The sequence below is a fragment of the Cololabis saira genome, unplaced genomic scaffold (assembly GCF_033807715.1).
Source record: "Cololabis saira isolate AMF1-May2022 unplaced genomic scaffold, fColSai1.1 scf082, whole genome shotgun sequence".
In the NCBI taxonomy this organism is placed as follows: domain Eukaryota; kingdom Metazoa; phylum Chordata; class Actinopteri; order Beloniformes; family Belonidae; genus Cololabis; species Cololabis saira.
The window spans coordinates 42,880-69,250 of NW_026906246.1; the positions used below are offsets into that span (position 1 = coordinate 42,880).

Below are 26,371 nucleotides of genomic sequence, written 5' to 3' on the forward strand. Positions count from 1 at the left end.
GCTGAGCCACTGCGTTATTGTATTATTTTTTTACAAGAGAAAGAAAGCGAAGCGTGCACCATTCCCGGCGGCACTGCAGTACCGGGGCGATGCTTGGAGTGAACGGAGCTAGCTCCTTTTTCAACTCCCGCTGCCAAAAATCGGCTTAATATGTTGTCCTCATATAGAGGACATATCAGATATTAAACTGATAAGAACAGATACTACACTTGATCTTAGCCAAAAGGCCGAGAAGCGATAACTCCAAAGTGTTGCTCGACCGCAGCACCTTCCTGGCACGGCGTGCACTTGTGTGGGTTGCCTTTGTCCCAAACGCCTAGATGGCCGGCTCCCTTTGCACCTCCGCCCTCTGACACGCACCTGTAGCAGGCTCACCTGAGGAAATGGTTGAAGTGGAAATGAAATAACAAAAAGGAAAGGAAAGAACTGAAGAACAAGACACAGACAGCAACATCGCAACATCAGCTTGCCCTGAGATTTCAGTGGGCAAACTCAGACTGACCTCTTGGTCACAGCTTTTTCTTTTGTACAGTCTCAAAAAAGCTCGGCCGTTAGACCGAGCCCCCAAAAATATGGTCAACTCATTGACGTTACTCTCCACGGAAGTCTTTAGTAAAAGGCGAAAGACTTGTGCGTTATGAAGAGAAACACGAGCAAGTATGGAAAAGAGCACGGGAGCGGCAGGCTAGGCACGTGAGCCGCGTCACTGTACTCCTGGTGAGCTCTACGGATCCCCGGGGCCACGCCTCTTCGGCCTGACATCGTCCTATTATCGAAGGCCTGGCCGGCCTCAGGCGCAGGACAGAGATTTGCTCCTCCCCCTTCACGACGGCCAGTCGGTGGCACCACCAGGGCCGTATTACACGTTTGTGACGTCGCCTCTTCTTTTTCTTCAAGCTGAAGCTGCAAGGAACAACACCGCCTGAGGCAAGGCTCGGCGCTCCTCAGCTGCTGAGCCACTGCGTTATTGTATTATTTTTTTACAAGAGAAAGAAAGCGAAGCGTGCACCATTCCCGGCGGCACTGCAGTACCGGGGCGATGCTTGGAGTGAACGGAGCTAGCTCCTTTTTCAACTCCCGCTGCCAAAAATCGGCTTAATATGTTGTCCTCATATAGAGGACATATCAGATATTAAACTGATAAGAACAGATACTACACTTGATCTTAGCCAAAAGGCCGAGAAGCGATAACTCCAAAGTGTTGCTTGACCGCAGCACCTTCCTGGCACGGCGTGCACTTGTGTCGGTTCCCTTTGTCCCAAACGCCTAGATGGCCGGCTCCCTTTGCAGCTACGCCCTCTGACACGCACCTGTAGCAGGCTCACCTGAGGAAATGGTTGAAGTGGAAATGAAATAACAAAAGGGAAAGGAAAGAACTGAAGAACAAGACACAGACAGCAACATCAGCTTGCCCTGAGATTTCAGTGGGCAAACTCAGACTGACCTCTCGGTCACAGCTTTTTCTTTTGCACAGTCTCAAAAAAGCTCGGCCGTTAGACCGAGCCCCCAAAAATATGGTCAACTCATTGACGTTACTCTCCACGGAAGTCTTTAGTAAAAGGCGAAAGACTTGTGCGTTATGAAGAGAAACACGAGCAAGTACGGAAAAGTGCACGGGAGCGGCAGCCTAGGCACGTGAGCCGCGTCACTGTACTCCTGGTGAGCTCTACGGATCCCCGGGGCCACGCCTCTTCGGCCTGACATCGTCCTATTATCGAAGGCCTGGCCGGCCTCAGGCGCAGGACAGAGATTTGCTCCTCCCCCTTCACGACGGTCAGTCGGTGGCACCACCAGGGCCGTATTGCACGTTTGCGACGTCGCCTCTTCTTTTTCTTCAAGCTGAAGCTGCAAGGAACAACACCGCCTGAGGCAAGGCTCGGTGCTCCTCAGCTGCTGAGCCACTGCGTTACTTTATTATTTTTTTACAAGAGAAAGAAAGCGAAGCGTGCACCATTCCCGGCGGCACTGCAGTACCGGGGCGATGCTTGGAGTGAACGGAGCTAGCTCCTTTTTCAACTCCCGCTGCCAAAAATCGGCTTAATATGTTGTCCTCATATAGAGGACATATCAGATATTAAACTGATAAGAACAGATACTACACTTGATCTTAGCCAAAAGGCCGAGAAGCGATAACTCCAAAGTGTTGCTCGACCGCAGCACCTTCCTGGCACGGCGTGCACTTGTGTGGGTTGCCTTTGTCCCAAACGCCTAGATGGCCGGCTCCCTTTGCACCTCCGCCCTCTGACACGCACCTGTAGCAGGCTCACCTGAGGAAATGGTTGAAGTGGAAATGAAATAACAAAAAGGAAAGGAAAGAACTGAAGAACAAGACACAGACAGCAACATCGCAACATCAGCTTGCCCTGAGATTTCAGTGGGCAAACTCAGACTGACCTCTTGGTCACAGCTTTTTCTTTTGTACAGTCTCAAAAAAGCTCGGCCGTTAGACCGAGCCCCCAAAAATATGGTCAACTCATTGACGTTACTCTCCACGGAAGTCTTTAGTAAAAGGCGAAAGACTTGTGCGTTATGAAGAGAAACACGAGCAAGTATGGAAAAGAGCACGGGAGCGGCAGCCTAGGCACGTGAGCCGCGTCACTGTACTCCTGGTGAGCTCTACGGATCCCCGGGGCCACGCCTCTTCGGCCTGACATCGTCCTATTATCGAAGGCCTGGCCGGCCTCAGGCGCAGGACAGAGATTTGCTCCTCCCCCTTCACGACGGCCAGTCGGTGGCACCACCAGGGCCGTATTACACGTTTGTGACGTCGCCTCTTCTTTTTCTTCAAGCTGAAGCTGCAAGGAACAACACCGCCTGAGGCAAGGCTCGGCGCTCCTCAGCTGCTGAGCCACTGCGTTATTGTATTATTTTTTTACAAGAGAAAGAAAGCGAAGCGTGCACCATTCCCGGCGGCACTGCAGTACCGGGGCGATGCTTGGAGTGAACGGAGCTAGCTCCTTTTTCAACTCCCGCTGCCAAAAATCGGCTTAATATGTTGTCCTCATATAGAGGACATATCAGATATTAAACTGATAAGAACAGATACTTCTTCTTCTTCTTCTCTCAGTTTATTGGCGGATCGCAAGCAACTTTCAGGTGCATACCGCCACCTACTGTACAAGAGTGTGTGAAATTATTTCATTTAGCCCGGTTTAAATTCTGTTTATCAGCCTAGTGTTTTTTAGGAAATTAATTAGTGCCTTTCTGGTGATTTCAACCCCCTCTCCCTCTGTTCCCAGTATCCCCTTCAAATTCCACTCACGTCCTGCCTCTCTCACTTTTTCCTGTAGCCGCTCTCTTTCTATTTTATACCTGTTACAGTGCATTAGGATATGTTCACCATTTTCTTTTATTCCACAGTTCTCACATTTATCACTATCCCTTTTTCCCATTACATGCAAGGTGCCATTTAGTCCTGTGTGGTCCAGTCTGAGTCTTGTTATAACTGTTTCCTCCCTTCTGTTCCTTTCAGTATAATTCTTTGTTATTATAGAAGAACAGATACTACACTTGATCTTAGCCAAAAGGCCGAGAAGCGATAACTCCAAAGTGTTGCTTGACCGCAGCACCTTCCTGGCACGGCGTGCACTTGTGTCGGTTCCCTTTGTCCCAAACGCCTAGATGGCCGGCTCCCTTTGCAGCTCCGCCCTCTGACACGCACCTGTAGCAGGCTCACCTGAGGAAATGGTTGAAGTGGAAATGAAATAACAAAAGGGAAAGGAAAGAACTGAAGAACAAGACACAGACAGCAACATCGCAACATCAGCTTGCCCTGAGATTTCAGTGGGCAAACTCAGACTGACCTCTTGGTCACAGCTTTTTCTTTTGTACAGTCTCAAAAAAGCTCGGCCGTTAGACCGAGCCCCCAAAAATATGGTCAACTCATTGACGTTACTCTCCACGGAAGTCTTTAGTAAAAGGCGAAAGACTTGTGCGTTATGAAGAGAAACACGAGCAAGTACGGAAAAGTGCACGGGAGCGGCAGCCTAGGCACGTGAGCCGCGTCACTGTACTCCTGGTGAGCTCTACGGATCCCCGGGGCCACGCCTCTTCGGCCTGACATCGTCCTATTATCGAAGGCCTGGCCGGCCTCAGGCGCAGGACAGAGATTTGCTCCTCCCCCTTCACGACGGTCAGTCGGTGGCACCACCAGGGCCGTATTGCACGTTTGCGACGTCGCCTCTTCTTTTTCTTCAAGCTGAAGCTGCAAGGAACAACACCGCCTGAGGCAAGGCTCGGCGCTCCTCAGCTGCTGAGCCACTGCGTTATTGTATTATTTTTTTACAAGAGAAAGAAAGCGAAGCGTGCACCATTCCCGGCGGCACTGCAGTACCGGGGCGATGCTTGGAGTGAACGGAGCTAGCTCCTTTTTCAACTCCCGCTGCCAAAAATCGGCTTAATATGTTGTCCTCATATAGAGGACATATCAGATATTAAACTGATAAGAACAGATACTACACTTGATCTTAGCCAAAAGGCCGAGAAGCGATAACTCCAAAGTGTTGCTTGACCGCAGCACCTTCCTGGCACGGCGTGCACTTGTGTCGGTTCCCTTTGTCCCAAACGCCTAGATGGCCGGCTCCCTTTGCAGCTCCGCCCTCTGACACGCACCTGTAGCAGGCTCACCTGAGGAAATGGTTGAAGTGGAAATGAAATAACAAAAAGGAAAGGAAAGAACTGAAGAACAAGACACAGACAGCAACATCGCAACATCAGCTTGCCCTGAGATTTCAGTGGGCAAACTCAGACTGACCTCTTGGTCACAGCTTTTTCTTTTGTACAGTCTCAAAAAAGCTCGGCCGTTAGACCGAGCCCCCAAAAATATGGTCAACTCATTGACGTTACTCTCCACGGAAGTCTTTAGTAAAAGGCGAAAGACTTGTGCGTTATGAAGAGAAACACGAGCAAGTACGGAAAAGTGCACGGGAGCGGCAGCCTAGGCACGTGAGCCGCGTCACTGTACTCCTGGTGAGCTCTACGGATCCCCGGGGCCACGCCTCTTCGGCCTGACATCGTCCTATTATCGAAGGCCTGGCCGGCCTCAGGCGCAGGACAGAGATTTGCTCCTCCCCCTTCACGACGGTCAGTCGGTGGCACCACCAGGGCCGTATTGCACGTTTGCGACGTCGCCTCTTCTTTTTCTTCAAGCTGAAGCTGCAAGGAACAACACCGCCTGAGGCAAGGCTCGGCGCTCCTCAGCTGCTGAGCCACTGCGTTATTGTATTATTTTTTTACAAGAGAAAGAAAGCGAAGCGTGCACCATTCCCGGCGGCACTGCAGTACCGGGGCGATGCTTGGAGTGAACGGAGCTAGCTCCTTTTTCAACTCCCGCTGCCAAAAATCGGCTTAATATGTTGTCCTCATATAGAGGACATATCAGATATTAAACTGATAAGAACAGATACTACACTTGATCTTAGCCAAAAGGCCGAGAAGCGATAACTCCAAAGTGTTGCTTGACCGCAGCACCTTCCTGGCACGGCGTGCACTTGTGTCGGTTCCCTTTGTCCCAAACGCCTAGATGGCCGGCTCCCTTTGCAGCTCCGCCCTCTGACACGCACCTGTAGCAGGCTCACCTGAGGAAATGGTTGAAGTGGAAATGAAATAACAAAAGGGAAAGGAAAGAACTGAAGAACAAGACACAGACAGCAACATCAGCTTGCCCTGAGATTTCAGTGGGCAAACTCAGACTGACCTCTCGGTCACAGCTTTTTCTTTTGCACAGTCTCAAAAAAGCTCGGCCGTTAGACCGAGCCCCCAAAAATATGGTCAACTCATTGACGTTACTCTCCACGGAAGTCTTTAGTAAAAGGCGAAAGACTTGTGCGTTATGAAGAGAAACACGAGCAAGTACGGAAAAGTGCACGGGAGCGGCAGCCTAGGCACGTGAGCCGCGTCACTGTACTCCTGGTGAGCTCTACGGATCCCCGGGGCCACGCCTCTTCGGCCTGACATCGTCCTATTATCGAAGGCCTGGCCGGCCTCAGGCGCAGGACAGAGATTTGCTCCTCCCCCTTCACGACGGTCAGTCGGTGGCACCACCAGGGCCGTATTGCACGTTTGCGACGTCGCCTCTTCTTTTTCTTCAAGCTGAAGCTGCAAGGAACAACACCGCCTGAGGCAAGGCTCGGTGCTCCTCAGCTGCTGAGCCACTGCGTTACTTTATTATTTTTTTACAAGAGAAAGAAAGCGAAGCGTGCACCATTCCCGGCGGCACTGCAGTACCGGGGCGATGCTTGGAGTGAACGGAGCTAGCTCCTTTTTCAACTCCCGCTGCCAAAAATCGGCTTAATATGTTGTCCTCATATAGAGGACATATCAGATATTAAACTGATAAGAACAGATACTACACTTGATCTTAGCCAAAAGGCCGAGAAGCGATAACTCCAAAGTGTTGCTTGACCGCAGCACCTTCCTGGCACGGCGTGCACTTGTGTCGGTTCCCTTTGTCCCAAACGCCTAGATGGCCGGCTCCCTTTGCAGCTACGCCCTCTGACACGCACCTGTAGCAGGCTCACCTGAGGAAATGGTTGAAGTGGAAATGAAATAACAAAAGGGAAAGGAAAGAACTGAAGAACAAGACACAGACAGCAACATCAGCTTGCCCTGAGATTTCAGTGGGCAAACTCAGACTGACCTCTCGGTCACAGCTTTTTCTTTTGCACAGTCTCAAAAAAGCTCGGCCGTTAGACCGAGCCCCCAAAAATATGGTCAACTCATTGACGTTACTCTCCACGGAAGTCTTTAGTAAAAGGCGAAAGACTTGTGCGTTATGAAGAGAAACACGAGCAAGTACGGAAAAGTGCACGGGAGCGGCAGCCTAGGCACGTGAGCCGCGTCACTGTACTCCTGGTGAGCTCTACGGATCCCCGGGGCCACGCCTCTTCGGCCTGACATCGTCCTATTATCGAAGGCCTGGCCGGCCTCAGGCGCAGGACAGAGATTTGCTCCTCCCCCTTCACGACGGTCAGTCGGTGGCACCACCAGGGCCGTATTGCACGTTTGCGACGTCGCCTCTTCTTTTTCTTCAAGCTGAAGCTGCAAGGAACAACACCGCCTGAGGCAAGGCTCGGTGCTCCTCAGCTGCTGAGCCACTGCGTTACTTTATTATTTTTTTACAAGAGAAAGAAAGCGAAGCGTGCACCATTCCCGGCGGCACTGCAGTACCGGGGCGATGCTTGGAGTGAACGGAGCTAGCTCCTTTTTCAACTCCCGCTGCCAAAAATCGGCTTAATATGTTGTCCTCATATAGAGGACATATCAGATATTAAACTGATAAGAACAGATACTACACTTGATCTTAGCCAAAAGGCCGAGAAGCGATAACTCCAAAGTGTTGCTCGACCGCAGCACCTTCCTGGCACGGCGTGCACTTGTGTGGGTTGCCTTTGTCCCAAACGCCTAGATGGCCGGCTCCCTTTGCACCTCCGCCCTCTGACACGCACCTGTAGCAGGCTCACCTGAGGAAATGGTTGAAGTGGAAATGAAATAACAAAAAGGAAAGGAAAGAACTGAAGAACAAGACACAGACAGCAACATCGCAACATCAGCTTGCCCTGAGATTTCAGTGGGCAAACTCAGACTGACCTCTTGGTCACAGCTTTTTCTTTTGTACAGTCTCAAAAAAGCTCGGCCGTTAGACCGAGCCCCCAAAAATATGGTCAACTCATTGACGTTACTCTCCACGGAAGTCTTTAGTAAAAGGCGAAAGACTTGTGCGTTATGAAGAGAAACACGAGCAAGTATGGAAAAGAGCACGGGAGCGGCAGCCTAGGCACGTGAGCCGCGTCACTGTACTCCTGGTGAGCTCTACGGATCCCCGGGGCCACGCCTCTTCGGCCTGACATCGTCCTATTATCGAAGGCCTGGCCGGCCTCAGGCGCAGGACAGAGATTTGCTCCTCCCCCTTCACGACGGCCAGTCGGTGGCACCACCAGGGCCGTATTACACGTTTGTGACGTCGCCTCTTCTTTTTCTTCAAGCTGAAGCTGCAAGGAACAACACCGCCTGAGGCAAGGCTCGGCGCTCCTCAGCTGCTGAGCCACTGCGTTATTGTATTATTTTTTTACAAGAGAAAGAAAGCGAAGCGTGCACCATTCCCGGCGGCACTGCAGTACCGGGGCGATGCTTGGAGTGAACGGAGCTAGCTCCTTTTTCAACTCCCGCTGCCAAAAATCGGCTTAATATGTTGTCCTCATATAGAGGACATATCAGATATTAAACTGATAAGAACAGATACTTCTTCTTCTTCTTCTCTCAGTTTATTGGCGGATCGCAAGCAACTTTCAGGTGCATACCGCCACCTACTGTACAAGAGTGTGTGAAATTATTTCATTTAGCCCGGTTTAAATTCTGTTTATCAGCCTAGTGTTTTTTAGGAAATTAATTAGTGCCTTTCTGGTGATTTCAACCCCCTCTCCCTCTGTTCCCAGTATCCCCTTCAAATTCCACTCACGTCCTGCCTCTCTCACTTTTTCCTGTAGCCGCTCTCTTTCTATTTTATACCTGTTACAGTGCATTAGGATATGTTCACCATTTTCTTTTATTCCACAGTTCTCACATTTATCACTATCCCTTTTTCCCATTACATGCAAGGTGCCATTTAGTCCTGTGTGGTCCAGTCTGAGTCTTGTTATAACTGTTTCCTCCCTTCTGTTCCTTTCAGTATAATTCTTTGTTATTATAGAAGAACAGATACTACACTTGATCTTAGCCAAAAGGCCGAGAAGCGATAACTCCAAAGTGTTGCTTGACCGCAGCACCTTCCTGGCACGGCGTGCACTTGTGTCGGTTCCCTTTGTCCCAAACGCCTAGATGGCCGGCTCCCTTTGCAGCTCCGCCCTCTGACACGCACCTGTAGCAGGCTCACCTGAGGAAATGGTTGAAGTGGAAATGAAATAACAAAAGGGAAAGGAAAGAACTGAAGAACAAGACACAGACAGCAACATCGCAACATCAGCTTGCCCTGAGATTTCAGTGGGCAAACTCAGACTGACCTCTTGGTCACAGCTTTTTCTTTTGTACAGTCTCAAAAAAGCTCGGCCGTTAGACCGAGCCCCCAAAAATATGGTCAACTCATTGACGTTACTCTCCACGGAAGTCTTTAGTAAAAGGCGAAAGACTTGTGCGTTATGAAGAGAAACACGAGCAAGTACGGAAAAGTGCACGGGAGCGGCAGCCTAGGCACGTGAGCCGCGTCACTGTACTCCTGGTGAGCTCTACGGATCCCCGGGGCCACGCCTCTTCGGCCTGACATCGTCCTATTATCGAAGGCCTGGCCGGCCTCAGGCGCAGGACAGAGATTTGCTCCTCCCCCTTCACGACGGTCAGTCGGTGGCACCACCAGGGCCGTATTGCACGTTTGCGACGTCGCCTCTTCTTTTTCTTCAAGCTGAAGCTGCAAGGAACAACACCGCCTGAGGCAAGGCTCGGCGCTCCTCAGCTGCTGAGCCACTGCGTTATTGTATTATTTTTTTACAAGAGAAAGAAAGCGAAGCGTGCACCATTCCCGGCGGCACTGCAGTACCGGGGCGATGCTTGGAGTGAACGGAGCTAGCTCCTTTTTCAACTCCCGCTGCCAAAAATCGGCTTAATATGTTGTCCTCATATAGAGGACATATCAGATATTAAACTGATAAGAACAGATACTACACTTGATCTTAGCCAAAAGGCCGAGAAGCGATAACTCCAAAGTGTTGCTTGACCGCAGCACCTTCCTGGCACGGCGTGCACTTGTGTCGGTTCCCTTTGTCCCAAACGCCTAGATGGCCGGCTCCCTTTGCAGCTCCGCCCTCTGACACGCACCTGTAGCAGGCTCACCTGAGGAAATGGTTGAAGTGGAAATGAAATAACAAAAAGGAAAGGAAAGAACTGAAGAACAAGACACAGACAGCAACATCGCAACATCAGCTTGCCCTGAGATTTCAGTGGGCAAACTCAGACTGACCTCTTGGTCACAGCTTTTTCTTTTGTACAGTCTCAAAAAAGCTCGGCCGTTAGACCGAGCCCCCAAAAATATGGTCAACTCATTGACGTTACTCTCCACGGAAGTCTTTAGTAAAAGGCGAAAGACTTGTGCGTTATGAAGAGAAACACGAGCAAGTACGGAAAAGTGCACGGGAGCGGCAGCCTAGGCACGTGAGCCGCGTCACTGTACTCCTGGTGAGCTCTACGGATCCCCGGGGCCACGCCTCTTCGGCCTGACATCGTCCTATTATCGAAGGCCTGGCCGGCCTCAGGCGCAGGACAGAGATTTGCTCCTCCCCCTTCACGACGGTCAGTCGGTGGCACCACCAGGGCCGTATTGCACGTTTGCGACGTCGCCTCTTCTTTTTCTTCAAGCTGAAGCTGCAAGGAACAACACCGCCTGAGGCAAGGCTCGGCGCTCCTCAGCTGCTGAGCCACTGCGTTATTGTATTATTTTTTTACAAGAGAAAGAAAGCGAAGCGTGCACCATTCCCGGCGGCACTGCAGTACCGGGGCGATGCTTGGAGTGAACGGAGCTAGCTCCTTTTTCAACTCCCGCTGCCAAAAATCGGCTTAATATGTTGTCCTCATATAGAGGACATATCAGATATTAAACTGATAAGAACAGATACTACACTTGATCTTAGCCAAAAGGCCGAGAAGCGATAACTCCAAAGTGTTGCTTGACCGCAGCACCTTCCTGGCACGGCGTGCACTTGTGTCGGTTCCCTTTGTCCCAAACGCCTAGATGGCCGGCTCCCTTTGCAGCTCCGCCCTCTGACACGCACCTGTAGCAGGCTCACCTGAGGAAATGGTTGAAGTGGAAATGAAATAACAAAAGGGAAAGGAAAGAACTGAAGAACAAGACACAGACAGCAACATCAGCTTGCCCTGAGATTTCAGTGGGCAAACTCAGACTGACCTCTCGGTCACAGCTTTTTCTTTTGCACAGTCTCAAAAAAGCTCGGCCGTTAGACCGAGCCCCCAAAAATATGGTCAACTCATTGACGTTACTCTCCACGGAAGTCTTTAGTAAAAGGCGAAAGACTTGTGCGTTATGAAGAGAAACACGAGCAAGTACGGAAAAGTGCACGGGAGCGGCAGCCTAGGCACGTGAGCCGCGTCACTGTACTCCTGGTGAGCTCTACGGATCCCCGGGGCCACGCCTCTTCGGCCTGACATCGTCCTATTATCGAAGGCCTGGCCGGCCTCAGGCGCAGGACAGAGATTTGCTCCTCCCCCTTCACGACGGTCAGTCGGTGGCACCACCAGGGCCGTATTGCACGTTTGCGACGTCGCCTCTTCTTTTTCTTCAAGCTGAAGCTGCAAGGAACAACACCGCCTGAGGCAAGGCTCGGTGCTCCTCAGCTGCTGAGCCACTGCGTTACTTTATTATTTTTTTACAAGAGAAAGAAAGCGAAGCGTGCACCATTCCCGGCGGCACTGCAGTACCGGGGCGATGCTTGGAGTGAACGGAGCTAGCTCCTTTTTCAACTCCCGCTGCCAAAAATCGGCTTAATATGTTGTCCTCATATAGAGGACATATCAGATATTAAACTGATAAGAACAGATACTACACTTGATCTTAGCCAAAAGGCCGAGAAGCGATAACTCCAAAGTGTTGCTTGACCGCAGCACCTTCCTGGCACGGCGTGCACTTGTGTCGGTTCCCTTTGTCCCAAACGCCTAGATGGCCGGCTCCCTTTGCAGCTCCGCCCTCTGACACGCACCTGTAGCAGGCTCACCTGAGGAAATGGTTGAAGTGGAAATGAAATAACAAAAGGGAAAGGAAAGAACTGAAGAACAAGACACAGACAGCAACATCAGCTTGCCCTGAGATTTCAGTGGGCAAACTCAGACTGACCTCTCGGTCACAGCTTTTTCTTTTGCACAGTCTCAAAAAAGCTCGGCCGTTAGACCGAGCCCCCAAAAATATGGTCAACTCATTGACGTTACTCTCCACGGAAGTCTTTAGTAAAAGGCGAAAGACTTGTGCGTTATGAAGAGAAACACGAGCAAGTACGGAAAAGTGCACGGGAGCGGCAGCCTAGGCAAGTGAGCCGCGTCACTGTACTCCTGGTGAACTCTACGGATCCCCGGGGCCACGCCTCTTCGGCCTGACATCGTCCTATTATCGAAGGCCTGGCCGGCCTCAGGCGCAGGACAGAGATTTGCTCCTCCCCCTTCACGACGGTCAGTCGGTGGCACCACCAGGGCCGTATTGCACGTTTGCGACGTCGCCTCTTCTTTTTCTTCAAGCTGAAGCTGCAAGGAACAACACCGCCTGAGGCAAGGCTCGGTGCTCCTCAGCTGCTGAGCCACTGCGTTACTTTATTATTTTTTTACAAGAGAAAGAAAGCGAAGCGTGCGCCATTCCCGGCGGCACTGCAGTACCGGGGCGATGCTTGGAGTGAACGGAGCTAGCTCCTTTTTCAACTCCCGCTGCCAAAAATCGGCTTAATATGTTGTCCTCATATAGAGGACATATCAGATATTAAACTGATAAGAACAGATACTACACTTGATCTTAGCCAAAAGGCCGAGAAGCGATAACTCCAAAGTGTTGCTTGACCGCAGCACCTTCCTGGCACGGCGTGCACTTGTGTCGGTTCCCTTTGTCCCAAACGCCTAGATGGCCGGCTCCCTTTGCAGCTCCGCCCTCTGACACGCACCTGTAGCAGGCTCACCTGAGGAAATGGTTGAAGTGGAAATGAAATAACAAAAGGGAAAGGAAAGAACTGAAGAACAAGACACAGACAGCAACATCAGCTTGCCCTGAGATTTCAGTGGGCAAACTCAGACTGACCTCTCGGTCACAGCTTTTTCTTTTGCACAGTCTCAAAAAAGCTCGGCCGTTAGACCGAGCCCCCAAAAATATGGTCAACTCATTGACGTTACTCTCCACGGAAGTCTTTAGTAAAAGGCGAAAGACTTGTGCGTTATGAAGAGAAACACGAGCAAGTACGGAAAAGTGCACGGGAGCGGCAGCCTAGGCACGTGAGCCGCGTCACTGTACTCCTGGTGAACTCTACGGATCCCCGGGGCCACGCCTCTTCGGCCTGACATCGTCCTATTATCGAAGGCCTGGCCGGCCTCAGGCGCAGGACAGAGATTTGCTCCTCCCCCTTCACGACGGTCAGTCGGTGGCACCACCAGGGCCGTATTGCACGTTTGCGACGTCGCCTCTTCTTTTTCTTCAAGCTGAAGCTGCAAGGAACAACACCGCCTGAGGCAAGGCTCGGTGCTCCTCAGCTGCTGAGCCACTGCGTTACTTTATTATTTTTTTACAAGAGAAAGAAAGCGAAGCGTGCACCATTCCCGGCGGCACTGCAGTACCGGGGCGATGCTTGGAGTGAACGGAGCTAGCTCCTTTTTCAACTCCCGCTGCCAAAAATCGGCTTAATATGTTGTCCTCATATAGAGGACATATCAGATATTAAACTGATAAGAACAGATACTACACTTGATCTTAGCCAAAAGGCCGAGAAGCGATAACTCCAAAGTGTTGCTTGACCGCAGCACCTTCCTGGCACGGCGTGCACTTGTGTCGGTTCCCTTTGTCCCAAACGCCTAGATGGCCGGCTCCCTTTGCAGCTCCGCCCTCTGACACGCACCTGTAGCAGGCTCACCTGAGGAAATGGTTGAAGTGGAAATGAAATAACAAAAGGGAAAGGAAAGAACTGAAGAACAAGACACAGACAGCAACATCAGCTTGCCCTGAGATTTCAGTGGGCAAACTCAGACTGACCTCTCGGTCACAGCTTTTTCTTTTGCACAGTCTCAAAAAAGCTCGGCCGTTAGACCGAGCCCCCAAAAATATGGTCAACTCATTGACGTTACTCTCCACGGAAGTCTTTAGTAAAAGGCGAAAGACTTGTGCGTTATGAAGAGAAACACGAGCAAGTACGGAAAAGTGCACGGGAGCGGCAGCCTAGGCACGTGAGCCGCGTCACTGTACTCCTGGTGAGCTCTACGGATCCCCGGGGCCACGCCTCTTCGGCCTGACATCGTCCTATTATCGAAGGCCTGGCCGGCCTCAGGCGCAGGACAGAGATTTGCTCCTCCCCCTTCACGACGGTCAGTCGGTGGCACCACCAGGGCCGTATTGCACGTTTGCGACGTCGCCTCTTCTTTTTCTTCAAGCTGAAGCTGCAAGGAACAACACCGCCTGAGGCAAGGCTCGGTGCTCCTCAGCTGCTGAGCCACTGCGTTACTTTATTATTTTTTTACAAGAGAAAGAAAGCGAAGCGTGCACCATTCCCGGCGGCACTGCAGTACCGGGGCGATGCTTGGAGTGAACGGAGCTAGCTCCTTTTTCAACTCCCGCTGCCAAAAATCGGCTTAATATGTTGTCCTCATATAGAGGACATATCAGATATTAAACTGATAAGAACAGATACTACACTTGATCTTAGCCAAAAGGCCGAGAAGCGATAACTCCAAAGTGTTGCTTGACCGCAGCACCTTCCTGGCACGGCGTGCACTTGTGTCGGTTCCCTTTGTCCCAAACGCCTAGATGGCCGGCTCCCTTTGCAGCTCCGCCCTCTGACACGCACCTGTAGCAGGCTCACCTGAGGAAATGGTTGAAGTGGAAATGAAACAACAAAAGGGAAAGGAAAGAACTGAAGAACAAGACACAGACAGCAACATCAGCTTGCCCTGAGATTTCAGTGGGCAAACTCAGACTGACCTCTCGGTCACAGCTTTTTCTTTTGCACAGTCTCAAAAAAGCTCGGCCGTTAGACCGAGCCCCCAAAAATATGGTCAACTCATTGACGTTACTCTCCACGGAAGTCTTTAGTAAAAGGCGAAAGACTTGTGCGTTATGAAGAGAAACACGAGCAAGTACGGAAAAGTGCACGGGAGCGGCAGCCTAGGCACGTGAGCCGCGTCACTGTACTCCTGGTGAACTCTACGGATCCCCGGGGCCACGCCTCTTCGGCCTGACATCGTCCTATTATCGAAGGCCTGGCCGGCCTCAGGCGCAGGACAGAGATTTGCTCCTCCCCCTTCACGACGGTCAGTCGGTGGCACCACCAGGGCCGTATTGCACGTTTGCGACGTCGCCTCTTCTTTTTCTTCAAGCTGAAGCTGCAAGGAACAACACCGCCTGAGGCAAGGCTCGGTGCTCCTCAGCTGCTGAGCCACTGCGTTACTTTATTATTTTTTTACAAGAGAAAGAAAGCGAAGCGTGCACCATTTCCGGCGGCACTGCAGTACCGGGGCGATGCTTGGACTGAACGGAGCTAGCTCCTTTTTCAACTCCCGCTGCCAAAAATCGGCTTAATATGTTGTCCTCATATAGAGGACATATCAGATATTAAACTGATAAGAACAGATACTACACTTGATCTTAGCCAAAAGGCCGAGAAGCGATAACTCCAAAGTGTTGCTTGACCGCAGCACCTTCCTGGCACGGCGTGCACTTGTGTCGGTTCCCTTTGTCCCAAACGCCTAGATGGCCGGCTCCCTTTGCAGCTCCGCCCTCTGACACGCACCTGTAGCAGGCTCACCTGAGGAAATGGTTGAAGTGGAAATGAAATAACAAAAGGGAAAGGAAAGAACTGAAGAACAAGACACAGACAGCAACATCAGCTTGCCCTGAGATTTCAGTGGGCAAACTCAGACTGACCTCTCGGTCACAGCTTTTTCTTTTGCACAGTCTCAAAAAAGCTCGGCCGTTAGACCGAGCCCCCAAAAATATGGTCAACTCATTGACGTTACTCTCCACGGAAGTCTTTAGTAAAAGGCGAAAGACTTGTGCGTTATGAAGAGAAACACGAGCAAGTACGGAAAAGTGCACGGGAGCGGCAGCCTAGGCACGTGAGCCGCGTCACTGTACTCCTGGTGAACTCTACGGATCCCCGGGGCCACGCCTCTTCGGCCTGACATCGTCCTATTATCGAAGGCCTGGCCGGCCTCAGGCGCAGGACAGAGATTTGCTCCTCCCCCTTCACGACGGTCAGTCGGTGGCACCACCAGGGCCGTATTGCACGTTTGTGACGTCGCCTCTTCTTTTTCTTCAAGCTGAAGCTGCAAGGAACAACACCGCCTGAGGCAAGGCTCGGTGCTCCTCAGCTGCTGAGCCACTGCGTTACTTTATTATTTTTTTACAAGAGAAAGAAAGCGAAGCGTGCACCATTCCCGGCGGCACTGCAGTACCGGGGCGATGCTTGGAGTGAACGGAGCTAGCTCCTTTTTCAACTCCCGCTGCCAAAAATCGGCTTAATATGTTGTCCTCATATAGAGGACATATCAGATATTAAACTGATAAGAACAGATACTACACTTGATCTTAGCCAAAAGGCCGAGAAGCGATAACTCCAAAGTGTTGCTTGACCGCAGCACCTTCCTGGCACGGCGTGCACTTGTGTCGGTTCCCTTTGTCCCAAGCGCCTAGATGGCCGGCTCCCTTTGCAGCTCCGCCCTCTGACACGCACCTGTAGCAGGCTCACCTGAGGAAATGGTTGAAGTGGAAATGAAACAACAAAAGGGAAAGGAAAGAACTGAAGAACAAGACACAGACAGCAACATCAGCTTGCCCTGAGATTTCAGTGGGCAAACTCAGACTGACCTCTCGGTCACAGCTTTTTCTTTTGCACAGTCTCAAAAAAGCTCGGCCGTTAGACCGAGCCCCCAAAAATATGGTCAACTCATTGACGTTACTCTCCACGGAAGTCTTTAGTAAAAGGCGAAAGACTTGTGCGTTATGAAGAGAAACACGAGCAAGTACGGAAAAGTGCACGGGAGCGGCAGCCTAGGCACGTGAGCCGCGTCACTGTACTCCTGGTGAGCTCTACGGATCCCCGGGGCCACGCCTCTTCGGCCTGACATCGTCCTATTATCGAAGGCCTGGCCGGCCTCAGGCGCAGGACAGAGATTTGCTCCTCCCCCTTCACGACGGTCAGTCGGTGGCACCACCAGGGCCGTATTGCACGTTTGCGACGTCGCCTCTTCTTTTTCTTCAAGCTGAAGCTGCAAGGAACAACACCGCCTGAGGCAAGGCTCGGTGCTCCTCAGCTGCTGAGCCACTGCGTTACTTTATTATTTTTTTACAAGAGAAAGAAAGCGAAGCGTGCACCATTCCCGGCGGCACTGCAGTACCGGGGCGATGCTTGGAGTGAACGGAGCTAGCTCCTTTTTCAACTCCCGCTGCCAAAAATCGGCTTAATATGTTGTCCTCATATAGAGGACATATCAGATATTAAACTGATAAGAACAGATACTACACTTGATCTTAGCCAAAAGGCCGAGAAGCGATAACTCCAAAGTGTTGCTTGACCGCAGCACCTTCCTGGCACGGCGTGCACTTGTGTCGGTTCCCTTTGTCCCAAACGCCTAGATGGCCGGCTCCCTTTGCAGCTCCGCCCTCTGACACGCACCTGTAGCAGGCTCACCTGAGGAAATGGTTGAAGTGGAAATGAAATAACAAAAGGGAAAGGAAAGAACTGAAGAACAAGACACAGACAGCAACATCAGCTTGCCCTGAGATTTCAGTGGGCAAACTCAGACTGACCTCTCGGTCACAGCTTTTTCTTTTGCACAGTCTCAAAAAAGCTCGGCCGTTAGACCGAGCCCCCAAAAATATGGTCAACTCATTGACGTTACTCTCCACGGAAGTCTTTAGTAAAAGGCGAAAGACTTGTGCGTTATGAAGAGAAACACGAGCAAGTACGGAAAAGTGCACGGGAGCGGCAGCCTAGGCACGTGAGCCGCGTCACTGTACTCCTGGTGAACTCTACGGATCCCCGGGGCCACGCCTCTTCGGCCTGACATCGTCCTATTATCGAAGGCCTGGCCGGCCTCAGGCGCAGGACAGAGATTTGCTCCTCCCCCTTCACGACGGTCAGTCGGTGGCACCACCAGGGCCGTATTGTACGTTTGCGACGTCGCCTCTTCTTTTTCTTCAAGCTGAAGCTGCAAGGAACAACACCGCCTGAGGCAAGGCTCGGTGCTCCTCAGCTGCTGAGCCACTGCGTTACTTTATTATTTTTTTACAAGAGAAAGAAAGCGAAGCGTGCACCATTCCCGGCGGCACTGCAGTACCGGGGCGATGCTTGGAGTGAACGGAGCTAGCTCCTTTTTCAACTCCCGCTGCCAAAAATCGGCTTAATATGTTGTCCTCATATAGAGGACATATCAGATATTAAACTGATAAGAACAGATACTACACTTGATCTTAGCCAAAAGGCCGAGAAGCGATAACTCCAAAGTGTTGCTTGACCGCAGCACCTTCCTGGCACGGCGTGCACTTGTGTCGGTTCCCTTTGTCCCAAACGCCTAGATGGCCGGCTCCCTTTGCAGCTCCGCCCTCTGACACGCACCTGTAGCAGGCTCACCTGAGGAAATGGTTGAAGTGGAAATGAAATAACAAAAGGGAAAGGAAAGAACTGAAGAACAAGACACAGACAGCAACATCAGCTTGCCCTGAGATTTCAGTGGGCAAACTCAGACTGACCTCTCGGTCACAGCTTTTTCTTTTGCACAGTCTCAAAAAAGCTCGGCCGTTAGACCGAGCCCCCAAAAATATGGTCAACTCATTGACGTTACTCTCCACGGAAGTCTTTAGTAAAAGGCGAAAGACTTGTGCGTTATGAAGAGAAACACGAGCAAGTACGGAAAAGTGCACGGGAGCGGCAGCCTAGGCACGTGAGCCGCGTCACTGTACTCCTGGTGAGCTCTACGGATCCCCGGGGCCACGCCTCTTCGGCCTGACATCGTCCTATTATCGAAGGCCTGGCCGGCCTCAGGCGCAGGACAGAGATTTGCTCCTCCCCCTTCACGACGGTCAGTCGGTGGCACCACCAGGGCCGTATTGCACGTTTGTGACGTCGCCTCTTCTTTTTCTTCAAGCTGAAGCTGCAAGGAACAACACCGCCTGAGGCAAGGCTCGGTGCTCCTCAGTTGCTGAGCCACTGCGTTACTTTATTATTTTTTTACAAGAGAAAGAAAGCGAAGCGTGCACCATTCCCGGCGGCACTGCAGTACCGGGGCGATGCTTGGAGTGAACGGAGCTAGCTCCTTTTTCAACTCCCGCTGCCAAAAATCGGCTTAATATGTTGTCCTCATATAGAGGACATATCAGATATTAAACTGATAAGAACAGATACTACACTTGATCTTAGCCAAAAGGCCGAGAAGCGATAACTCCAAAGTGTTGCTTGACCGCAGCACCTTCCTGGCACGGCGTGCACTTGTGTCGGTTCCCTTTGTCCCAAACGCCTAGATGGCCGGCTCCCTTTGCAGCTCCGCCCTCTGACACGCACCTGTAGCAGGCTCACCTGAGGAAATGGTTGAAGTGGAAATGAAATAACAAAAGGGAAAGGAAAGAACTGAAGAACAAGACACAGACAGCAACATCAGCTTGCCCTGAGATTTCAGTGGGCAAACTCAGACTGACCTCTCGGTCACAGCTTTTTCTTTTGCACAGTCTCAAAAAAGCTCGGCCGTTAGACCGAGCCCCCAAAAATATGGTCAACTCATTGACGTTACTCTCCACGGAAGTCTTTAGTAAAAGGCGAAAGACTTGTGCGTTATGAAGAGAAACACGAGCAAGTACGGAAAAGTGCACGGGAGCGGCAGCCTAGGCACGTGAGCCGCGTCACTGTACTCCTGGTGAGCTCTACGGATCCCCGGGGCCACGCCTCTTCGGCCTGACATCGTCCTATTATCGAAGGCCTGGCCGGCCTCAGGCGCAGGACAGAGATTTGCTCCTCCCCCTTCACGACGGTCAGTCGGTGGCACCACCAGGGCCGTATTGCACGTTTGCGACGTCGCCTCTTCTTTTTCTTCAAGCTGAAGCTGCAAGGAACAACACCGCCTGAGGCAAGGCTCGGTGCTCCTCAGCTGCTGAGCCACTGCGTTACTTTATTATTTTTTTACAAGAGAAAGAAAGCGAAGCGTGCACCATTCCCGGCGGCACTGCAGTACCGGGGCGATGCTTGGAGTGAACGGAGCTAGCTCCTTTTTCAACTCCTGCTGCCAAAAATCGGCTTAATATGTTGTCCTCATATAGAGGACATATCAGATATTAAACTGATAAGAACAGATACTACACTTGATCTTAGCCAAAAGGCCGAGAAGCGATAACTCCAAAGTGTTGCTCGACCGCAGCACCTTCCTGGCACGGCGTGCACTTGTGTGGGTTGCCTTTGTCCCAAACGCCTAGATGGCCGGCTCCCTTTGCACCTCCGCCCTCTGACACGCACCTGTAGCAGGCTCACCTGAGGAAATGGTTGAAGTGGAAATGAAATAACAAAAAGGAAAGGAAAGAACTGAAGAACAAGACACAGACAGCAACATCGCAACATCAGCTTGCCCTGAGATTTCAGTGGGCAAACTCAGACTGACCTCTTGGTCACAGCTTTTTCTTTTGTACAGTCTCAAAAAAGCTCGGCCGTTAGACCGAGCCCCCAAAAATATGGTCAACTCATTGACGTTACTCTCCACGGAAGTCTTTAGTAAAAGGCGAAAGACTTGTGCGTTATGAAGAGAAACACGAGCAAGTATGGAAAAGAGCACGGGAGCGGCAGCCTAGGCACGTGAGCCGCGTCACTGTACTCCTGGTGAGCTCTACGGATCCCCGGGGCCACGCCTCTTCGGCCTGACATCGTCCTATTATCGTAGGCCTGGCCGGCCTCAGGCGCAGGACAGATATTTGCTCCTCCCCCTTCACGACGGCCAGTCGGTGGCACCACCAGGGCCGTATTACACGTTTGTGACGTCGCCTCTTCTTTTTCTTCAAGCTGAAGCTGCAAGGAACAACACCGCCTGAGGCAAGGCTCGGCGCTCCTCAGCTGCTGAGCCACTGCGTTATTGTATTATTTTTTTACAAGAGAAAGAAAGCGAAGCGTGCACCATTCCCGGCGGCACTGCAGTACCGGGGCGATGCTTGGAGTGAACGGAGCTAGCTCCTTTTTCAACTCCCGCTGCCAAAAATCGGCTTAATATGTTGTCCTCATATAGAGGACATATCAGATATTAAACTGATAAGAACAGATACTACACTTGATCTTAGCCAAAAGGCCGAGAAGCGATAACTCCAAAGTGTTGCTCGACCGCAGCACCTTCCTGGCACGGCGTGCACTTGTGTGGGTTGCCTTTGTCCCAAACGCCTAGATGGCCGGCTCCCTTTGCACCTCCGCCCTCTGACACGCACCTGTAGCAGGCTCACCTGAGGAAATGGTTGAAGTGGAAATGAAATAACAAAAAGGAAAGGAAAGAACTGAAGAACAAGACACAGACAGCAACATCGCAACATCAGCTTGCCCTGAGATTTCAGTGGGCAAACTCAGACTGACCTCTTGGTCACAGCTTTTTCTTTTGTACAGTCTCAAAAAAGCTCGGCCGTTAGACCGAGCCCCCAAAAATATGGTCAACTCATTGACGTTACTCTCCACGGAAGTCTTTAGTAAAAGGCGAAAGACTTGTGCGTTATGAAGAGAAACACGAGCAAGTATGGAAAAGAGCACGGGAGCGGCAGCCTAGGCACGTGAGCCGCGTCACTGTACTCCTGGTGAGCTCTACGGATCCCCGGGGCCACGCCTCTTCGGCCTGACATCGTCCTATTATCGAAGGCCTGGCCGGCCTCAGGCGCAGGACAGAGATTTGCTCCTCCCCCTTCACGACGGCCAGTCGGTGGCACCACCAGGGCCGTATTACACGTTTGTGACGTCGCCTCTTCTTTTTCTTCAAGCTGAAGCTGCAAGGAACAACACCGCCTGAGGCAAGGCTCGGCGCTCCTCAGCTGCTGAGCCACTGCGTTATTGTATTATTTTTTTACAAGAGAAAGAAAGCGAAGCGTGCACCATTCCCGGCGGCACTGCAGTACCGGGGCGATGCTTGGAGTGAACGGAGCTAGCTCCTTTTTCAACTCCCGCTGCCAAAAATCGGCTTAATATGTTGTCCTCATATAGAGGACATATCAGATATTAAACTGATAAGAACAGATACTACACTTGATCTTAGCCAAAAGGCCGAGAAGCGATAACTCCAAAGTGTTGCTTGACCGCAGCACCTTCCTGGCACGGCGTGCACTTGTGTCGGTTCCCTTTGTCCCAAACGCCTAGATGGCCGGCTCCCTTTGCAGCTCCGCCCTCTGACACGCACCTGTAGCAGGCTCACCTGAGGAAATGGTTGAAGTGGAAATGAAATAACAAAAGGGAAAGGAAAGAACTGAAGAACAAGACACAGACAGCAACATCAGCTTGCCCTGAGATTTCAGTGGGCAAACTCAGACTGACCTCTCGGTCACAGCTTTTTCTTTTGCACAGTCTCAAAAAAGCTCGGCCGTTAGACCGAGCCCCCAAAAATATGGTCAACTCATTGACGTTACTCTCCACGGAAGTCTTTAGTAAAAGGCGAAAGACTTGTGCGTTATGAAGAGAAACACGAGCAAGTACGGAAAAGTGCACGGGAGCGGCAGCCTAGGCACGTGAGCCGCGTCACTGTACTCCTGGTGAGCTCTACGGATCCCCGGGGCCACGCCTCTTCGGCCTGACATCGTCCTATTATCGAAGGCCTGGCCGGCCTCAGGCGCAGGACAGAGATTTGCTCCTCCCCCTTCACGACGGTCAGTCGGTGGCACCACCAGGGCCGTATTGCACGTTTGCGACGTCGCCTCTTCTTTTTCTTCAAGCTGAAGCTGCAAGGAACAACACCGCCTGAGGCAAGGCTCGGTGCTCCTCAGCTGCTGAGCCACTGCGTTACTTTATTATTTTTTTACAAGAGAAAGAAAGCGAAGCGTGCACCATTCCCGGCGGCACTGCAGTACCGGGGCGATGCTTGGAGTGAACGGAGCTAGCTCCTTTTTCAACTCCCGCTGCCAAAAATCGGCTTAATATGTTGTCCTCATATAGAGGACATATCAGATATTAAACTGATAAGAACAGATACTACACTTGATCTTAGCCAAAAGGCCGAGAAGCGATAACTCCAAAGTGTTGCTTGACCGCAGCACCTTCCTGGCACGGCGTGCACTTGTGTCGGTTCCCTTTGTCCCAAACGCCTAGATGGCCGGCTCCCTTTGCAGCTCCGCCCTCTGACACGCACCTGTAGCAGGCTCACCTGAGGAAATGGTTGAAGTGGAAATGAAATAACAAAAGGGAAAGGAAAGAACTGAAGAACAAGACACAGACAGCAACATCAGCTTGCCCTGAGATTTCAGTGGGCAAACTCAGACTGACCTCTCGGTCACAGCTTTTTCTTTTGCACAGTCTCAAAAAAGCTCGGCCGTTAGACCGAGCCCCCAAAAATATGGTCAACTCATTGACGTTACTCTCCACGGAAGTCTTTAGTAAAAGGCGAAAGACTTGTGCGTTATGAAGAGAAACACGAGCAAGTACGGAAAAGTGCACGGGAGCGGCAGCCTAGGCACGTGAGCCGCGTCACTGTACTCCTGGTGAACTCTACGGATCCCCGGGGCCACGCCTCTTCGGCCTGACATCGTCCTATTATCGAAGGCCTGGCCGGCCTCAGGCGCAGGACAGAGATTTGCTCCTCCCCCTTCACGACGGTCAGTCGGTGGCACCACCAGGGCCGTATTGCACGTTTGCGACGTCGCCTCTTCTTTTTCTTCAAGCTGAAGCTGCAAGGAACAACACCGCCTGAGGCAAGGCTCGGTGCTCCTCAGCTGCTGAGCCACTGCGTTACTTTATTATTTTTTTACAAGAGAAAGAAAGCGAAGCGTGCACCATTCCCGGCGGCACTGCAGTACCGGGGCGATGCTTGGAGTGAACGGAGCTAGCTCCTTTTTCAACTCCCGCTGCCAAAAATCGGCTTAATATGTTGTCCTCATATAGAGGACATATCAGATATTAAACTGATAAGAACAGATACTACACTTGATCTTAGCCAAAAGGCCGAGAAGCGATAACTCCAAAGTGTTGCTTGACCGCAGCACCTTCCTGGCACGGCGTGCACTTGTGTCGGTTCCCTTTGTCCCAAACGCCTAGATGGCCGGCTCCCTTTGCAGCTCCGCCCTCTGACACGCACCTGTAGCAGGCTCACCTGAGGAAATGGTTGAAGTGGAAATGAAATAACAAAAGGGAAAGGAAAGAACTGAAGAACAAGACACAGACAGCAACATCAGCTTGCCCTGAGATTTCAGTGGGCAAACTCAGACTGACCTCTCGGTCACAGCTTTTTCTTTTGCACAGTCTCAAAAAAGCTCGGCCGTTAGACCGAGCCCCCAAAAATATGGTCAACTCATTGACGTTACTCTCCACGGAAGTCTTTAGTAAAAGGCGAAAGACTTGTGCGTTATGAAGAGAAACACGAGCAAGTACGGAAAAGTGCACGGGAGCGGCAGCCTAGGCACGTGAGCCGCGTCACTGTACTCCTGGTGAGCTCTACGGATCCCCGGGGCCACGCCTCTTCGGCCTGACATCGTCCTATTATCGAAGGCCTGGCCGGCCTCAGGCGCAGGACAGAGATTTGCTCCTCCCCCTTCACGACGGTCAGTCGGTGGCACCACCAGGGCCGTATTGCACGTTTGCGACGTCGCCTCTTCTTTTTCTTCAAGCTGAAGCTGCAAGGAACAACACCGCCTGAGGCAAGGCTCGGTGCTCCTCAGCTGCTGAGCCACTGCGTTACTTTATTATTTTTTTACAAGAGAAAGAAAGCGAAGCGTGCACCATTCCCGGCGGCACTGCAGTACCGGGGCGATGCTTGGAGTGAACGGAGCTAGCTCCTTTTTCAACTCCCGCTGCCAAAAATCGGCTTAATATGTTGTCCTCATATAGAGGACATATCAGATATTAAACTGATAAGAACAGATACTACACTTGATCTTAGCCAAAAGGCCGAGAAGCGATAACTCCAAAGTGTTGCTTGACCGCAGCACCTTCCTGGCACGGCGTGCACTTGTGTCGGTTCCCTTTGTCCCAAACGCCTAGATGGCCGGCTCCCTTTGCAGCTCCGCCCTCTGACACGCACCTGTAGCAGGCTCACCTGAGGAAATGGTTGAAGTGGAAATGAAACAAAAGGGAAAGGAAAGAACTGAAGAACAAGACACAGACAGCAACATCAGCTTGCCCTGAGATTTCAGTGGGCAAACTCAGACTGACCTCTCGGTCACAGCTTTTTCTTTTGCACAGTCTCAAAAAAGCTCGGCCGTTAGACCGAGCCCCCAAAAATATGGTCAACTCATTGACGTTACTCTCCACGGAAGTCTTTAGTAAAAGGCGAAAGACTTGTGCGTTATGAAGAGAAACACGAGCAAGTACGGAAAAGTGCACGGGAGCGGCAGCCTAGGCACGTGAGCCGCGTCACTGTACTCCTGGTGAGCTCTACGGATCCCCGGGGCCACGCCTCTTCGGCCTGACATCGTCCTATTATCGAAGGCCTGGCCGGCCTCAGGCGCAGGACAGAGATTTGCTCCTCCCCCTTCACGACGGTCAGTCGGTGGCACCACCAGGGCCGTATTGCACGTTTGCGACGTCGCCTCTTCTTTTTCTTCAAGCTGAAGCTGCAAGGAACAACACCGCCTGAGGCAAGGCTCGGTGCTCCTCAGCTGCTGAGCCACTGCGTTACTTTATTATTTTTTTACAAGAGAAAGAAAGCGAAGCGTGCACCATTCCCGGCGGCACTGCAGTACCGGGGCGATGCTTGGAGTGAACGGAGCTAGCTCCTTTTTCAACTCCCGCTGCCAAAAATCGGCTTAATATGTTGTCCTCATATAGAGGACATATCAGATATTAAACTGATAAGAACAGATACTACACTTGATCTTAGCCAAAAGGCCGAGAAGCGATAACTCCAAAGTGTTGCTTGACCGCAGCACCTTCCTGGCACGGCGTGCACTTGTGTCGGTTCCCTTTGTCCCAAACGCCTAGATGGCCGGCTCCCTTTGCAGCTCCGCCCTCTGACACGCACCTGTAGCAGGCTCACCTGAGGAAATGGTTGAAGTGGAAATGAAACAACAAAAGGGAAAGGAAAGAACTGAAGAACAAGTCACAGACAGCAACATCAGCTTGCCCTGAGATTTCAGTGGGCAAACTCAGACTGACCTCTCGGTCACAGCTTTTTCTTTTGCACAGTCTCAAAAAAGCTCGGCCGTTAGACCGAGCCCCCAAAAATATGGTCAACTCATTGACGTTACTCTCCACGGAAGTCTTTAGTAAAAGGCGAAAGACTTGTGCGTTATGAAGAGAAACACGAGCAAGTACGGAAAAGTGCACGGGAGCGGCAGCCTAGGCACGTGAGCCGCGTCACTGTACTCCTGGTGAACTCTACGGATCCCCGGGGCCACGCCTCTTCGGCCTGACATCGTCCTATTATCGAAGGCCTGGCCGGCCTCAGGCGCAGGACAGAGATTTGCTCCTCCCCCTTCACGACGGTCAGTCGGTGGCACCACCAGGGCCGTATTGCACGTTTGCGACGTCGCCTCTTCTTTTTCTTCAAGCTG

At 51.6% G+C, this 26,371-nt stretch overlaps 54 non-coding genes and 2 pseudogenes across 54 annotated transcripts; all 56 read right to left on the reverse strand.

Moving 5' to 3' along the window:
* Positions 1-48: 48 nt before the first annotated feature.
* LOC133437477 (U2 spliceosomal RNA) lies at positions 49-239 on the reverse strand. The gene has a single exon (XR_009780919.1). It is a non-coding gene; the product is annotated as a U2 spliceosomal RNA (small nuclear RNA).
* A 302-nt stretch (positions 240-541) lies between these two features.
* Positions 542-657, reverse strand: LOC133437367 (U5 spliceosomal RNA). Its single transcript, XR_009780812.1, has one exon. It is a non-coding gene; the product is annotated as a U5 spliceosomal RNA (small nuclear RNA).
* A 341-nt stretch (positions 658-998) lies between these two features.
* LOC133437478 (U2 spliceosomal RNA) lies at positions 999-1,189 on the reverse strand. Its single transcript, XR_009780920.1, has one exon. It is a non-coding gene; the product is annotated as a U2 spliceosomal RNA (small nuclear RNA).
* Positions 1,190-1,483: 294 nt separating this feature from the next.
* Positions 1,484-1,599, reverse strand: LOC133437369 (U5 spliceosomal RNA). The gene has a single exon (XR_009780813.1). It is a non-coding gene; the product is annotated as a U5 spliceosomal RNA (small nuclear RNA).
* A 341-nt stretch (positions 1,600-1,940) lies between these two features.
* On the reverse strand, positions 1,941-2,131 carry LOC133437480 (U2 spliceosomal RNA). The gene has a single exon (XR_009780922.1). It is a non-coding gene; the product is annotated as a U2 spliceosomal RNA (small nuclear RNA).
* Positions 2,132-2,433: 302 nt separating this feature from the next.
* On the reverse strand, positions 2,434-2,549 carry LOC133437371 (U5 spliceosomal RNA). Its single transcript, XR_009780815.1, has one exon. It is a non-coding gene; the product is annotated as a U5 spliceosomal RNA (small nuclear RNA).
* Positions 2,550-2,890: 341 nt separating this feature from the next.
* Positions 2,891-3,090, reverse strand: LOC133437317 (U2 spliceosomal RNA). Its single transcript, XR_009780769.1, has one exon. It is a non-coding gene; the product is annotated as a U2 spliceosomal RNA (small nuclear RNA).
* A 353-nt stretch (positions 3,091-3,443) lies between these two features.
* Positions 3,444-3,540, reverse strand: LOC133437322 (U2 spliceosomal RNA; annotated as a pseudogene).
* A 302-nt stretch (positions 3,541-3,842) lies between these two features.
* LOC133437372 (U5 spliceosomal RNA) lies at positions 3,843-3,958 on the reverse strand. Its single transcript, XR_009780816.1, has one exon. It is a non-coding gene; the product is annotated as a U5 spliceosomal RNA (small nuclear RNA).
* A 341-nt stretch (positions 3,959-4,299) lies between these two features.
* LOC133437481 (U2 spliceosomal RNA) lies at positions 4,300-4,490 on the reverse strand. Its single transcript, XR_009780923.1, has one exon. It is a non-coding gene; the product is annotated as a U2 spliceosomal RNA (small nuclear RNA).
* A 302-nt stretch (positions 4,491-4,792) lies between these two features.
* On the reverse strand, positions 4,793-4,908 carry LOC133437373 (U5 spliceosomal RNA). Its single transcript, XR_009780817.1, has one exon. It is a non-coding gene; the product is annotated as a U5 spliceosomal RNA (small nuclear RNA).
* Positions 4,909-5,249: 341 nt separating this feature from the next.
* Positions 5,250-5,440, reverse strand: LOC133437482 (U2 spliceosomal RNA). The gene has a single exon (XR_009780924.1). It is a non-coding gene; the product is annotated as a U2 spliceosomal RNA (small nuclear RNA).
* A 294-nt stretch (positions 5,441-5,734) lies between these two features.
* On the reverse strand, positions 5,735-5,850 carry LOC133437374 (U5 spliceosomal RNA). Its single transcript, XR_009780818.1, has one exon. It is a non-coding gene; the product is annotated as a U5 spliceosomal RNA (small nuclear RNA).
* Positions 5,851-6,191: 341 nt separating this feature from the next.
* LOC133437483 (U2 spliceosomal RNA) lies at positions 6,192-6,382 on the reverse strand. Its single transcript, XR_009780925.1, has one exon. It is a non-coding gene; the product is annotated as a U2 spliceosomal RNA (small nuclear RNA).
* Positions 6,383-6,676: 294 nt separating this feature from the next.
* LOC133437375 (U5 spliceosomal RNA) lies at positions 6,677-6,792 on the reverse strand. Its single transcript, XR_009780819.1, has one exon. It is a non-coding gene; the product is annotated as a U5 spliceosomal RNA (small nuclear RNA).
* Positions 6,793-7,133: 341 nt separating this feature from the next.
* On the reverse strand, positions 7,134-7,324 carry LOC133437484 (U2 spliceosomal RNA). Its single transcript, XR_009780926.1, has one exon. It is a non-coding gene; the product is annotated as a U2 spliceosomal RNA (small nuclear RNA).
* Positions 7,325-7,626: 302 nt separating this feature from the next.
* LOC133437376 (U5 spliceosomal RNA) lies at positions 7,627-7,742 on the reverse strand. Its single transcript, XR_009780820.1, has one exon. It is a non-coding gene; the product is annotated as a U5 spliceosomal RNA (small nuclear RNA).
* Positions 7,743-8,083: 341 nt separating this feature from the next.
* On the reverse strand, positions 8,084-8,283 carry LOC133437318 (U2 spliceosomal RNA). The gene has a single exon (XR_009780770.1). It is a non-coding gene; the product is annotated as a U2 spliceosomal RNA (small nuclear RNA).
* A 353-nt stretch (positions 8,284-8,636) lies between these two features.
* LOC133437323 (U2 spliceosomal RNA) lies at positions 8,637-8,733 on the reverse strand (annotated as a pseudogene).
* Positions 8,734-9,035: 302 nt separating this feature from the next.
* LOC133437377 (U5 spliceosomal RNA) lies at positions 9,036-9,151 on the reverse strand. Its single transcript, XR_009780821.1, has one exon. It is a non-coding gene; the product is annotated as a U5 spliceosomal RNA (small nuclear RNA).
* Positions 9,152-9,492: 341 nt separating this feature from the next.
* On the reverse strand, positions 9,493-9,683 carry LOC133437485 (U2 spliceosomal RNA). The gene has a single exon (XR_009780927.1). It is a non-coding gene; the product is annotated as a U2 spliceosomal RNA (small nuclear RNA).
* Positions 9,684-9,985: 302 nt separating this feature from the next.
* Positions 9,986-10,101, reverse strand: LOC133437378 (U5 spliceosomal RNA). The gene has a single exon (XR_009780822.1). It is a non-coding gene; the product is annotated as a U5 spliceosomal RNA (small nuclear RNA).
* Positions 10,102-10,442: 341 nt separating this feature from the next.
* On the reverse strand, positions 10,443-10,633 carry LOC133437486 (U2 spliceosomal RNA). Its single transcript, XR_009780928.1, has one exon. It is a non-coding gene; the product is annotated as a U2 spliceosomal RNA (small nuclear RNA).
* Positions 10,634-10,927: 294 nt separating this feature from the next.
* Positions 10,928-11,043, reverse strand: LOC133437379 (U5 spliceosomal RNA). The gene has a single exon (XR_009780823.1). It is a non-coding gene; the product is annotated as a U5 spliceosomal RNA (small nuclear RNA).
* A 341-nt stretch (positions 11,044-11,384) lies between these two features.
* Positions 11,385-11,575, reverse strand: LOC133437488 (U2 spliceosomal RNA). The gene has a single exon (XR_009780929.1). It is a non-coding gene; the product is annotated as a U2 spliceosomal RNA (small nuclear RNA).
* A 294-nt stretch (positions 11,576-11,869) lies between these two features.
* Positions 11,870-11,985, reverse strand: LOC133437380 (U5 spliceosomal RNA). Its single transcript, XR_009780824.1, has one exon. It is a non-coding gene; the product is annotated as a U5 spliceosomal RNA (small nuclear RNA).
* A 341-nt stretch (positions 11,986-12,326) lies between these two features.
* LOC133437301 (U2 spliceosomal RNA) lies at positions 12,327-12,517 on the reverse strand. Its single transcript, XR_009780762.1, has one exon. It is a non-coding gene; the product is annotated as a U2 spliceosomal RNA (small nuclear RNA).
* Positions 12,518-12,811: 294 nt separating this feature from the next.
* Positions 12,812-12,927, reverse strand: LOC133437382 (U5 spliceosomal RNA). Its single transcript, XR_009780826.1, has one exon. It is a non-coding gene; the product is annotated as a U5 spliceosomal RNA (small nuclear RNA).
* Positions 12,928-13,268: 341 nt separating this feature from the next.
* On the reverse strand, positions 13,269-13,459 carry LOC133437489 (U2 spliceosomal RNA). Its single transcript, XR_009780930.1, has one exon. It is a non-coding gene; the product is annotated as a U2 spliceosomal RNA (small nuclear RNA).
* Positions 13,460-13,753: 294 nt separating this feature from the next.
* On the reverse strand, positions 13,754-13,869 carry LOC133437383 (U5 spliceosomal RNA). Its single transcript, XR_009780827.1, has one exon. It is a non-coding gene; the product is annotated as a U5 spliceosomal RNA (small nuclear RNA).
* Positions 13,870-14,210: 341 nt separating this feature from the next.
* Positions 14,211-14,401, reverse strand: LOC133437490 (U2 spliceosomal RNA). The gene has a single exon (XR_009780931.1). It is a non-coding gene; the product is annotated as a U2 spliceosomal RNA (small nuclear RNA).
* Positions 14,402-14,695: 294 nt separating this feature from the next.
* Positions 14,696-14,811, reverse strand: LOC133437384 (U5 spliceosomal RNA). The gene has a single exon (XR_009780828.1). It is a non-coding gene; the product is annotated as a U5 spliceosomal RNA (small nuclear RNA).
* Positions 14,812-15,152: 341 nt separating this feature from the next.
* Positions 15,153-15,343, reverse strand: LOC133437304 (U2 spliceosomal RNA). The gene has a single exon (XR_009780765.1). It is a non-coding gene; the product is annotated as a U2 spliceosomal RNA (small nuclear RNA).
* A 294-nt stretch (positions 15,344-15,637) lies between these two features.
* On the reverse strand, positions 15,638-15,753 carry LOC133437385 (U5 spliceosomal RNA). The gene has a single exon (XR_009780829.1). It is a non-coding gene; the product is annotated as a U5 spliceosomal RNA (small nuclear RNA).
* A 341-nt stretch (positions 15,754-16,094) lies between these two features.
* On the reverse strand, positions 16,095-16,285 carry LOC133437492 (U2 spliceosomal RNA). Its single transcript, XR_009780933.1, has one exon. It is a non-coding gene; the product is annotated as a U2 spliceosomal RNA (small nuclear RNA).
* Positions 16,286-16,579: 294 nt separating this feature from the next.
* LOC133437386 (U5 spliceosomal RNA) lies at positions 16,580-16,695 on the reverse strand. The gene has a single exon (XR_009780830.1). It is a non-coding gene; the product is annotated as a U5 spliceosomal RNA (small nuclear RNA).
* A 341-nt stretch (positions 16,696-17,036) lies between these two features.
* LOC133437493 (U2 spliceosomal RNA) lies at positions 17,037-17,227 on the reverse strand. The gene has a single exon (XR_009780934.1). It is a non-coding gene; the product is annotated as a U2 spliceosomal RNA (small nuclear RNA).
* Positions 17,228-17,521: 294 nt separating this feature from the next.
* On the reverse strand, positions 17,522-17,637 carry LOC133437387 (U5 spliceosomal RNA). The gene has a single exon (XR_009780831.1). It is a non-coding gene; the product is annotated as a U5 spliceosomal RNA (small nuclear RNA).
* A 341-nt stretch (positions 17,638-17,978) lies between these two features.
* LOC133437494 (U2 spliceosomal RNA) lies at positions 17,979-18,169 on the reverse strand. Its single transcript, XR_009780935.1, has one exon. It is a non-coding gene; the product is annotated as a U2 spliceosomal RNA (small nuclear RNA).
* A 294-nt stretch (positions 18,170-18,463) lies between these two features.
* On the reverse strand, positions 18,464-18,579 carry LOC133437388 (U5 spliceosomal RNA). The gene has a single exon (XR_009780832.1). It is a non-coding gene; the product is annotated as a U5 spliceosomal RNA (small nuclear RNA).
* Positions 18,580-18,920: 341 nt separating this feature from the next.
* On the reverse strand, positions 18,921-19,111 carry LOC133437495 (U2 spliceosomal RNA). The gene has a single exon (XR_009780936.1). It is a non-coding gene; the product is annotated as a U2 spliceosomal RNA (small nuclear RNA).
* A 294-nt stretch (positions 19,112-19,405) lies between these two features.
* LOC133437389 (U5 spliceosomal RNA) lies at positions 19,406-19,521 on the reverse strand. Its single transcript, XR_009780833.1, has one exon. It is a non-coding gene; the product is annotated as a U5 spliceosomal RNA (small nuclear RNA).
* Positions 19,522-19,862: 341 nt separating this feature from the next.
* LOC133437240 (U2 spliceosomal RNA) lies at positions 19,863-20,053 on the reverse strand. The gene has a single exon (XR_009780704.1). It is a non-coding gene; the product is annotated as a U2 spliceosomal RNA (small nuclear RNA).
* A 302-nt stretch (positions 20,054-20,355) lies between these two features.
* LOC133437390 (U5 spliceosomal RNA) lies at positions 20,356-20,471 on the reverse strand. The gene has a single exon (XR_009780834.1). It is a non-coding gene; the product is annotated as a U5 spliceosomal RNA (small nuclear RNA).
* A 341-nt stretch (positions 20,472-20,812) lies between these two features.
* On the reverse strand, positions 20,813-21,003 carry LOC133437496 (U2 spliceosomal RNA). Its single transcript, XR_009780937.1, has one exon. It is a non-coding gene; the product is annotated as a U2 spliceosomal RNA (small nuclear RNA).
* A 302-nt stretch (positions 21,004-21,305) lies between these two features.
* Positions 21,306-21,421, reverse strand: LOC133437391 (U5 spliceosomal RNA). Its single transcript, XR_009780835.1, has one exon. It is a non-coding gene; the product is annotated as a U5 spliceosomal RNA (small nuclear RNA).
* Positions 21,422-21,762: 341 nt separating this feature from the next.
* Positions 21,763-21,953, reverse strand: LOC133437235 (U2 spliceosomal RNA). The gene has a single exon (XR_009780699.1). It is a non-coding gene; the product is annotated as a U2 spliceosomal RNA (small nuclear RNA).
* A 294-nt stretch (positions 21,954-22,247) lies between these two features.
* On the reverse strand, positions 22,248-22,363 carry LOC133437393 (U5 spliceosomal RNA). The gene has a single exon (XR_009780837.1). It is a non-coding gene; the product is annotated as a U5 spliceosomal RNA (small nuclear RNA).
* Positions 22,364-22,704: 341 nt separating this feature from the next.
* LOC133437236 (U2 spliceosomal RNA) lies at positions 22,705-22,895 on the reverse strand. The gene has a single exon (XR_009780700.1). It is a non-coding gene; the product is annotated as a U2 spliceosomal RNA (small nuclear RNA).
* A 294-nt stretch (positions 22,896-23,189) lies between these two features.
* On the reverse strand, positions 23,190-23,305 carry LOC133437394 (U5 spliceosomal RNA). The gene has a single exon (XR_009780838.1). It is a non-coding gene; the product is annotated as a U5 spliceosomal RNA (small nuclear RNA).
* Positions 23,306-23,646: 341 nt separating this feature from the next.
* LOC133437237 (U2 spliceosomal RNA) lies at positions 23,647-23,837 on the reverse strand. Its single transcript, XR_009780701.1, has one exon. It is a non-coding gene; the product is annotated as a U2 spliceosomal RNA (small nuclear RNA).
* Positions 23,838-24,131: 294 nt separating this feature from the next.
* On the reverse strand, positions 24,132-24,247 carry LOC133437395 (U5 spliceosomal RNA). The gene has a single exon (XR_009780839.1). It is a non-coding gene; the product is annotated as a U5 spliceosomal RNA (small nuclear RNA).
* A 341-nt stretch (positions 24,248-24,588) lies between these two features.
* On the reverse strand, positions 24,589-24,779 carry LOC133437238 (U2 spliceosomal RNA). Its single transcript, XR_009780702.1, has one exon. It is a non-coding gene; the product is annotated as a U2 spliceosomal RNA (small nuclear RNA).
* A 291-nt stretch (positions 24,780-25,070) lies between these two features.
* LOC133437396 (U5 spliceosomal RNA) lies at positions 25,071-25,186 on the reverse strand. The gene has a single exon (XR_009780840.1). It is a non-coding gene; the product is annotated as a U5 spliceosomal RNA (small nuclear RNA).
* Positions 25,187-25,527: 341 nt separating this feature from the next.
* Positions 25,528-25,718, reverse strand: LOC133437239 (U2 spliceosomal RNA). The gene has a single exon (XR_009780703.1). It is a non-coding gene; the product is annotated as a U2 spliceosomal RNA (small nuclear RNA).
* A 294-nt stretch (positions 25,719-26,012) lies between these two features.
* Positions 26,013-26,128, reverse strand: LOC133437397 (U5 spliceosomal RNA). The gene has a single exon (XR_009780841.1). It is a non-coding gene; the product is annotated as a U5 spliceosomal RNA (small nuclear RNA).
* Between the last annotated feature and the right edge of the window lie 243 nt (positions 26,129-26,371).